Here is a 10,658-nt window from a genome sequence, read left to right on the forward strand (position 1 = left end):
TCAATCTCCTTCTTGACTTCTTCCGTGAATCTCGGCCCTCATCTCGACGTGTCTCGTTGTTGGAACGGCCGAAATCCTTTCTTCGGGGGGAGGCGATGCTTCACTGATGCTCCCGTCCAAACCGAGACATCTCTCGTGTAATCCCATGCAAAGCAATCTGGGTATTCCTTCAACCGTGGCTATCATCTGTCCCCTCGAGCCGCGGATCTAACTTCTTGCTGATAAAAGTAGGTCGAGGCTTATCCCCAGGACCGATGTCGACTTCCTCTCATCAGCTGATGTGAACCCGTACCCTAGCTTCCCGTCACCTGTGAGGTCGACGCCGCATACTGGGAGAGCGGGTGATACGGATACGAAGGGCCGATTACTAGCGTCGGCTTCTACCTTGATCATCACCGAGATGTTTTGGCGGTGTCGGTGGCCGATCACATGGAGCAGACCTCTTCCTTGTCTTTTGCCACGAGAGCGCCGGTTGCCTCGCCTTTATCTCCATCAAGGGGGTGTCCCAGTTCTATCATGTTGATGTTGAACGGATGTCCTGGTTGGCACCTCCTGCGGGTGAGTACCACTAACCCGTCAACGGCACGCGCCGGTGAATTATGCGCTCTGGTGCCGCCGATGTGCGCGACAACGGCGCAGACGGGGCCGGAGTGGCACTTTTCCTTGGTAGGTCCTGAGAGCTGGCTCTAACAAAGAGTGCTGATTCTTCATGACCTCCTTGATCATCCGAACGGCGACATGCTCCAAAGTATTCACCAGGCTCTCGGAATGGAGACGCAACGAGTGAGCCACCATGCCACCAATCTCATGGCGTACGGCCCTGGTACGTTCCTCTGACGGGACGGCATAGGTCCACTCATCGAGTGCGCTTCCGGTGAGAACTCCTTCAGCCCGACGCCATGCGAACGGGTTCCGTGATGATGAGCCGATGAGGTCGGCTTCGAGGGTAGCCTTGATCTCGTTGTAGTTGCTTCTTGAGCTCGTCGAGCGTAGCTCCTCGTAGGTGACGGCGTGCCGCCCGCCATCTCAGATGTAGATGGCGATGTGGGTTGATGTAGACGATTGTCCCACGGGCGCTGCCGGAATGTGTTGATCTGCCGAGCCCACCGGCGGGCAGCGGCCTTGTCAACACCGTAGAGCCGGGAAGAGCCTAGAGGCTGCGGCTGGCTGAGATCCCTCCGACGACGGCCCGCAATGCTCTTCGGGTCACACGCGGCGATGTAGTGCAGGGCGTGCCACTGACCTATACCTGGTCGGGAAGGTGATGGGGATGCCTCGCTTAGTTTCCTGCGGGGCATACATGTAAACATTAGATCACGAGCCGCGATCGGCTCTCGATATACCGCTGAATCGGCTCAAAGAGCCGATCCACCCATGATCTCGTGACGGGGTGCACGAATACATTAGCGTCCTGCTGATCAAGATAGAGCTAATGAGATCTACGACGATTTAGGGTTTCACGCATAATCGGATCATCCTACTCCAGGTTGAGCCTCGTGCCACGCACGGTGCTGTAGTCGATCCTAAACAAGGCCTAAAAACCAACATGAAGTTGATCCTCGAACATCCTGTTTAGGACTTGCGAACGCCACCCTACGTGCCACCGGATCCTCCCCCTTGTAAGGCCTAATCCAATGCAGATATTAAACTAATCCTTGCAGAACAAGGAGCAATCGTAACGGATCAGATCTACTAAATAATGATCAAGCGGGGTGCCGCCCCCACACCCGAGATAGGTGAGGGCGGCTAGATATGCAAGGGTTGCACTCATGTAAGCATGCTTAAACGAAGAACAATGCTAACCCTAACACATCTAATGATAACTACGTTGCTCGCCATCAAAAGCGCAAGATACGAGCAACGCATGAACAACGTAGAGCTTGTGCTGCCTAGATCGCAAGATGCGATCTAGGCAAGATGTCGCTACTCGATAGAAACCCTCGAGACGAAGGAGTTGGCGATGCGCCGAGATTGGTTTGTCTGGGGTTGAACGCAGTTGTTGTTTATTCCATAAACCCTAGATACATTTATAGTCCAGGCATCAACGTGGGCGTGCACCTAACCGTGCACGGGTAAAACTCTAACTCCTAACTTTAAGATACGATCTAATATATTACAGATAAATGGGCCATCTAGCCCAACTTTGCATACAAGGCCGATCTTCGTATTCTCTCCATATATAACCTTCAAGCTTATCTCGATCGTGGCCCACTCCACCTTGGTCAGACTCCGAGTGATAACAAAGAGGTCACGTTATCACCTGAATTTGACCGAGTCGAGGTGGGCCGCGATCAAGATGGACTCGAAGAATATATATAGAAGAAATACGTGAATCGGCCTTTTATACCAAGTTGGGCTTGTTTGCCCACGTATCTGTAACATATTAGATCGCATCTTAGTTTAGAAGTTAGAATCTTACTCGTGCACGGTTTGGTGCACGCCCACATTAGAAAGTCCGCTGGACTATAAATATGTATCTAGGGTTTATGGAATAAACAACAACCAACGTTCAACCACAAACAAATCTCGGCGCATCGCCAACTCCTTCGTCTCGAGGGTTTCTACCGGTAGCACCATGCTGCCTAGATCGCATCTTGCGATCTAGGCAAAGACAAGCCTGCCCACGTTGTTCATGCGTTGCTCGCATCGAAGCCTTTTTGATGGCGAGCAACGTAGTTATCTTAGATATGTTAGGGTTAGCATTGTTCTTCATATTACATGCTATCGTAGTGCAACCCTTGCATGTCTAGCCGCCCTTACACCTATCTTAGGTGTAGGGGCGGCACCCCCGCTTGATCATAGTTTAGTAGATCTGATCCGTTACGATTGCTCCTTGTTTCATCAAGGATTAGTTTAACATCCGCAATAGTTAGGCCTTACAAAGGGTTGGAGGATCCAACAGGCGTGTAGGGTGGCGTTTGCTAGCCCTAGAAAGGATGTTCCGGGGATCAACCTCGTGTTGGTTTTTAGGCCCTGTCTAGGATCGGCTTACGGTCACCGTGCGCGAGCGCGAGGCCCAATCGTGAGTAGGATGATCCGATTATGCGGTGAAAACCCTAAATCGTCGTAGATCTCATTAGCTTTACCTTGATCAAGCAGGACCACCATATATTCGGACACCCCGTCCGGATCATGGGTGGATCGGCTCTTTGAGCCGATTCACAGGATAACCCGAGAGCCGATCGAGGCTCGTATTTAATGTTTACGTGTATGCCATGCAGAAACTAAGCGAGGCATCATCCACACCTTCCTGACCAGGTATAGGTCAGGTGGCACGCCCTTGTGATAAACATCGGACGTGCGACCAGGAGGCTTTGCGGGCCGTCGCTCTGAGGGACTGGGGCCAGCCGCAGCCCTAGTTGTTCCCGGCTCTACCGTGCTGCCCGCCTCTGCCCGCCGGGGGTTTCGACGTCAACACATTCTCGGCACGCCCGGTGGGACAACCTTCGACATCCACAACATCGCCATCTACATCCGAGATGGCGGAAGGCACTCCGGCCAAGTACGAGGATCCGCTCGATGAGCTCAAGAAGAAGCATGACGAAATCAAGGCAGATCCTCGAAGCCGAACTCATCGGCTCTTTCCACCGAACCCGCTCCCATGGCGTCGGTGGAAGGGTTTCACACCCGAAGGCGCACTCGATGGAGTGGACCTGTCCGCCCCGTCGAAGAACGCACCAGGTCGCCGCGGCAGGAGATCAACTACATGGTGGCTCATTCGCTGCACCGCCACTCGAGAGCCTCGGTGAACACTTTGGAGCGTGTCACTCCGCGCGTCGTCCGAGAAATCATGAGCCACCGGTATTCTCCATCGGGACCAGCTCGGGGACTTTCAAGGGAGAGATGCCGCTCCAGCCCCAGCCGTTCGCATGGGCAGCACCGGAACTGCCGAACCCATCCGGCATACGTCGTCTACAAGATTGGTGGTGATCCTAGTGACTACCAATTCCTACCTGAGGCACCCAAGGAGATCCCGCACAGATACGCGTGCGCGTACGTACCGGACCGCAACACCCGGGCACTCTCGAACCAGGCTGCAATATCGGGGGCCTCTGGAACGGCGGAGAGGAACGTCAGAGCCGATCCTGAGAAGCAATCGTGGCTAGCTAAGTACGCCACTCCGACAAACCTCCGCGAGCCCAGCTCCCGCAGCTTGGCTCGAACCGGAAAAGCAAGCATGGCTGGTTAAGTATGCCACCCCGGCGAATCTTCGTGGTTCGACACCTTCAGCCATCACAGCGGATCAGATTTGTGCAATTCCGAAAGATCGCGTTTGGCATGATGCCGAAAAGGAAGACGTTCGGCTACACCAAGCCGTACCCCAACGACTACGAACCGATCCCGCTACCACCCAAATATCGGCTCCCGGACTTCACAAAGTTTAGTGGATCAGATGGTTCCAGCTCCATCGAGCATGTGAGCCGATATTTGGCACAAGCTGGGCACGATCTCAGCGTCGTACGAGTTGCGTGTGAGGTTCTTCGCACGAGCCCTCACAGGATCGGCTTTCGGGTGGTACACATCGCTGCCGCCGAACTCCATTCGGACTTGGAAGCAGCTTGGAAGAACAGGTTCCATGAGCGAGTATCACTCGGAGGCTTCCGACGTTGGTATTGCCGATCTAGCGCAAGTACGACGAAGCGCGGGGAGACAAGTGTCGAATACGTCCAGCCGCTTCGAGACCATTAGGAACCGATGCTTTTCGGCTCATATAAGTGAAAAGAAGCAATCGAGTTGGCGGTGGTGGGTCTCTCATCATCGATTAAGGACGTGGCTTCCCAGCGTGACTACCCTTCATTGGCGCACATGGTGCGAAGTTGTCGCGATATGAGCAGCGCCACCCGGATGTTTACCAGGACAAATTCAAGCGTGCGGTGACCCTCGGTTGAGGCGGACAAGGATGAAGGTGCTGCGGGAGATCGAGAGATAGCAAGTGGCTGAATGGACTCGAGCGACGAGCCCCGTGACCTCGCAAATGGGTAAAGCCACAAGGCCCTCCAAAAGGGTTCGACTTCGACGTGACCAAGACGGAGCAGATTTTTGATCTCTTACTCACGGAGAAGCATATAAAGGTACCCGAAGGCCACAAGTTCCCCACGGTGCAAGAGCTGAACGGAAAGCCATACCGCAAATGGCATAACACGTTCTCCCACACCACCAACGACTGCAGGGTGTGGCGGCAGCAGATCCAAATGGCGATAGAAAATGGACGGTTGATTTTTAACCAGTACGCCATGAAGGTCGACACACACCCTTTCCCCGCCGTAAATATGGTGGAGTTTACTTACCATGGAGGGTGCCAGCCGGATTTTTCGTGTAAAATCAACATGGTAGATCTTGGGCACCACTCTGGTGAGGACGGAGATGAGGGCAGCTGCTCTCATAGCAAAGATACAGAGGAAGCCGCTCCACGCGATCGGCTCCGCCAAAACGGCAAGCGCTACGTCACAGAGGGAGAGGTGAAAAACATAAGGTATCAACGACCTCTCTCTGATCACCTCCTCAACAAGTATGTGAGTCAGTATGACCAACGCCGGCGATACAACGGCGATGATGAAGAAGATCGTCTGGCTAGGGACGACAGGAGACGTCGTCGGCATGATCATGATGAGGAGGAGCACGAGCGCCGTGCCAAGGAAAAGCTGGGGAGCAAGTCAACAAGGATAGGCATTGGGACCGTCCCTTCTTCGTACACTCGCCGGGATTCAGGAATGAGCCGATTGCCCACAATCGGCAATTGCCCGTAATGCAACCGAAGAAGAAGGAGGCAGCCAACGTGTCCGTATTCAAGCGCCTAGGGCCTCTCCCGCCACGAGCAAACGAGCTGAGTCCCCTCGCTGAAAGATCTCGAAGATTCGAAGGCGAGGGGGAAGAAGAAGACAGGTACCACCGGCCAAGGTGGTGCCCTGATGGACTCAGCCGTTCTCAGAAACGCAGGGTTCAGCGATTGCGCGGCCTGGAGGAAGCCGAGAGGTTATACTTGCATACATTGAGGAAGGCAAGGCCTGATCTGGCCACGAAGATTCAGCGAGCCCTGGATGAAGAGGGTCGTCCACGGAAAATGGAGTGGCGCCCCAAGCAAAGGAAAGCCGATGATGAAACATCGGCTGGCACAAACATGGTGCTCGTTCTTCCGACGAAGCTTAGTGCTCCACGATTATACGATGCACTCAAGGTGGACGACAGCGAGCGCACCAATAGGATAAAATCAGAGATTGGGCTGGTTTTATCTACCGGCCTGAGCGAGTAGCAAGAGCTCGTCAATAAGCTAACGTGGCGAGGCTGATCCTTGTGATCGGCCCCAAAAATTTTTATGAAGGGACATTACAAAACCTTCATCGAACAAGCAAGCATGGAGGCCGATTCCAGCGAATCGGCCAAAATTATCCTCACCATCCATTCTGCCTCGGGTTCAACATGTGATCCAACGAGCCGATACCATCAATTCTCTTGACAGAATCGGCTCGGGGGGCACCCAGGTGGATAAAACACGAGGATATGCAGTAGAAGTAGCTCATCCTTTGGGGATGGGTATTGGAGTGTGTGGGCCGATGCATAAGTCGGCCGTAAGAAAAAAAAAATTTCAAAAATTCGAAAAATTTTGAGTGCAGCCGATGCAGCAGACATCGACTTGAGGATATGAAAGCCGATGCATGGTCATCGACTCAAGAGGAATAACTGGTACGTTCAAAGGGTCAATAGAGCACGAAGGGATATTTTAATGGAAGAACTACTCAATGGAGTGGTTTAAGGGCTCGGATCCTCTCTTCAAGAACAACGCCAAGAGCAACCTGGATGTGCAAATCAGGGTAAGGAAGGAACTGATCTGATCTGCAAGGCGCAAGAAGTAGATTGAAGAAGCTCGGGGGCAGCTCACCCTGAAGGTTCTCTGCTTGGGGCTACGTCATGAGTTAAGGCTAATGTCGGCACATGTGGCTGATTCGCCTTGATTAAGGCTCGGGGGGCAGCTCGCTCTAAAGGTCTTTGCTCTGGGGAGCCGATTTGGTTGGAATCGGCTAGCCCTACGACACAACCGGTCCGGGAGAGTGGTGTTCTGTTACGTAGTCATCGGCTTGAGCATCCAAGACAGCTCCGTGGCTCTTTTAAAGTCGCCTGCTCAAAGATCAAGTCGCCGACTTACTAAGATCGGCTGTGCCATCGTCATCGCGCAGAGCTGGCTAGCTTGGAGGGATGGCTAAATTGGCCTGTCTCGCAGATTATCGTGAAACTGATGCGTTGCCATCAGTCACTAAGCATGGATTGGGCCAACAGTCGACAAACTCAGCATGAAAGAAATCGGCGAAATCAAGTTAAGGGAATTCTTCATTAGTATTGGGATTTCTTACAATGGGGAGCCGATTGCTCAAGGAAGGAAGAACAAAAGAAGGGTCTATTGACCAATCTACTACCGCTAGGCCTATACTAGTAGATCCTAATCTACGGCCATCACCGCCCTCATCGTCATCCTCGGAACTCTCATCGGCACTGCTGCCGATGGGCTCCTCGTCGCTACTCCCGTAGCCCTCCACGGGGGCTTCATCCCCGTCTTCATCGTCGCTGCTGTCGTCGTCCCACCACATGCGGAGGCGTTTCGCGGGCGGGTAGCCCTCGAGGGAGTCGTCGTCGTCGTCGTCTTCTTCACCCTCTTCTTCAGAGGTGGGGCAGCCGTCCCAGGAGAACTGGTCGTCCTCGCTTGGACTCCGCTCCCCGTCGGCGAGGAACCGAAGATCTTCATCCCCGCTGGTCAAGGACTTGTCGTCCTCGGACCAAATGGAGGAGGCATGGCTCTCCTCGTCCCGGCTCTTCCGGGGCACGACCTCTCGCGGCGTCTCGCGGGAGGAGTCGGACCCGTAGGAAAGCTCGGAGGAGGAGGAAGAAGACATGGCGGCACAGAGGGTTTTTTGGTGCTAATGCGAGGAGGACGAAGGAGACGCAAGATGTTTAGAACGGTTAAATAAAGGGGATATGAGAGAGATTCAATGCCACAGCAGTTTCCGAGGAGATGTTGCCCAACAGGAGAGTTTTGCGGCCATGTGGAGAAGTGGAAGGGGCAAGGCATCATGATGAGGATTCTGCGGCAGCTTCGCTCCGCCACGACGTGACCCGACGAAAGAAGAGCATAATGATTTTGGAAATGTCATTTCCAAAACCAGGGGGGCATGTGTTATCACCGTAATTTGACCGAGTCGTAGGTGGGCCGCGATCAAGATGGACTCGAAGAATATATATAGAAGAAATACGTGAATCGGCCTTTTATACCAAGTTGGGCTTGTTTGCCCACGTATCTGTAACATATTAGATCGCATCTTAGTTTAGAAGTTAGAATCTTACTCGTGCACGGTTTGGTGCACGCCCACATTAGAAAGTCCGCTGGACTATAAATATGTATCTAGGGTTTATGGAATAAACAACAACCAACGTTCAACCACAAACAAATCTCGGCGCATCGCCAACTCCTTCGTCTCGAGGGTTTCTACCGGTAATCACCATGCTGCCTAGATCGCATCTTGCGATCTAGGCAGCACAAGCCTGCCCACGTTGTTCATGCGTTGCTCGTACTGAAGCCTTTTTGATGGCGAGCAACGTAGTTATCTTAGATATGTTAGGGTTAGCATTGTTCTTCATATTACATGCTATCGTAGTGCAACCCTTGCATGTCTAGCCGCCCTTACACCTATCTTAGGTGTAGGGGCGGCACCCCGCTTGATCATAGTTTAGTAGATCTGATCCGTTACGATTGCTCCTTGTTTCATCAAGGATTAGTTTAACATCCGCAATAGTTAGGCCTTACAAAGGGTTGGAGGATCCAGCCGGCGTGTAGGGTGGCGTTTGCTAGCCCTAGAAAGGATGTTCCGGGGATCAACCACGTGTTGGTTTTTAGGCCCCGTCTAGGATCGGCTTACGGTCACCGTGCGCGAGCGCGAGGCCCAATCGTGAGTAGGATGATCCGATTATGCGGTGAAAACCCTAAATCGTCGTAGATCTCATTAGCTTTACCTTGATCAAGCAGGACCACCATATATTCGGACACCCCGTCCGGATCATGGGTGGATCGGCTCTTTGAGCCGATTCACGGATAACCCGAGAGCCGATCGAGGCTCGTATTTAATGTTTACGTGTATGCCATGCAGAAACTAAGCAAGGCATCATCCACACCTTCCCGACCAGGTATAGGTCAGGTGGCACGCCCTTGTGATAAACATCGGACGTGCGACCAGGAGGCTTTGCGGGCCGTCGCTCTGAGGGACTGGGGCCAGCCGCAGCCCTAGTTGTTCCCGGCTCTACTGTGTTGCCCGTCTCTGCCCGCCAGGGGGTTTCTGACGTCAACAAGGTCCTTCTCTTGCGTATACTAGTCGTGGTCGACATGCCTGTCATTTCAGGTTCAGCCATCAGGTGAAATGCTAATCCTTCTGCTCCATTGTCCTTAGTCTGTGTTTAGATATCACATTTAAGACCATGTCAGCTGGTTTCAAATAACAAAAAACTTGAGCTGCCAAATGAATAAGCTAATATTTACCAGATATCAGATTAAAACCAACTAGATGTTGCTTTGCATGAGATAAGAATTCAGATATTCAGATTTAGAGTAGCGAATGAATATAACTGTAATGCCAAATGTCAGGTTCAAATCACCTTCGCATTTGCTCCAAGACAAGCATATCAAATAGGCAGAAACATAGTAAAGTGTGAATGACATTGCTATGGAAGGGTTCTAAGTGTTAATCTCTTGCATAAGGAACAATGCATATAGGTTATAGATAATAACGGAAGTAAACTGCCAAAATTACCAACCAAGAACTCAGATTCCAACCTTCCCTAGCGTCCCCGCTGTTAATGTTGGATGTTCTAATAAGCGGTTCACATGATCAATCCCTAGGAAAAATAACATTGACAATTTTGTCTACGATAATACAAAGACCAGACATGCACGCAACAATAACTATACAAGCTGTGCGACAAGTGCATTCATGGAAAAATAGCTATAAGCTAATGATGAGGTATAAGAGCAAGCAGATTGGAAATGCACATAGCATGAATATAAAAGCAGTGTGAGAATAGTAGGCACGAGAAAACAGCTAGCGGCTAGAGGTGAGCTAATGACATGGTACAAGAACAACAAGATTGGAAATGCCCATAGCATGACTATAAAAGCAGTGCGACAATAGCATGCAGTACAAAAATAGCTGGCAGCAAATGAATGGGTATAAGGCTATAAATATGTGGATGCACACATGTGTAAGTAGAATGAACAGGATGGTAGCGACCGGATAATGCTTTTGTATTGTACAATATTTAAACGAACTTCATGCGAAGCAACACATCAAGAAAGTTAATGGCATATGAGATCTGCAAATAACTATACAAAACATGGCTAAAGAAACACCGCAATCTAACGGGCCAGAGTACTTACTAAGCTAAGCGGGGTGGGCGGGGTGGCAGCTTGCATTCCAGCGGCGACGAATGCGGGAGACGATGAATCGACCCTGTTTCAGGAGAAGCGGGCGTTAGTGAAGTAGATCTGGTTGGCTGGCAAGGGATTCGGTGAAGTTGATACAGCCGCTGCGCCGAGGTAGTCGGTGGAATAGATCGGCTTCTGTGGAGGGGGGGGGGCGCGGTGAAGTAGACCCGGTTCCGTTGGAGAGGATCCGGTGCGTCGA

The sequence above is a fragment of the Lolium rigidum genome, chromosome 3 (assembly GCF_022539505.1).
Source record: "Lolium rigidum isolate FL_2022 chromosome 3, APGP_CSIRO_Lrig_0.1, whole genome shotgun sequence".
In the NCBI taxonomy this organism is placed as follows: domain Eukaryota; kingdom Viridiplantae; phylum Streptophyta; class Magnoliopsida; order Poales; family Poaceae; genus Lolium; species Lolium rigidum.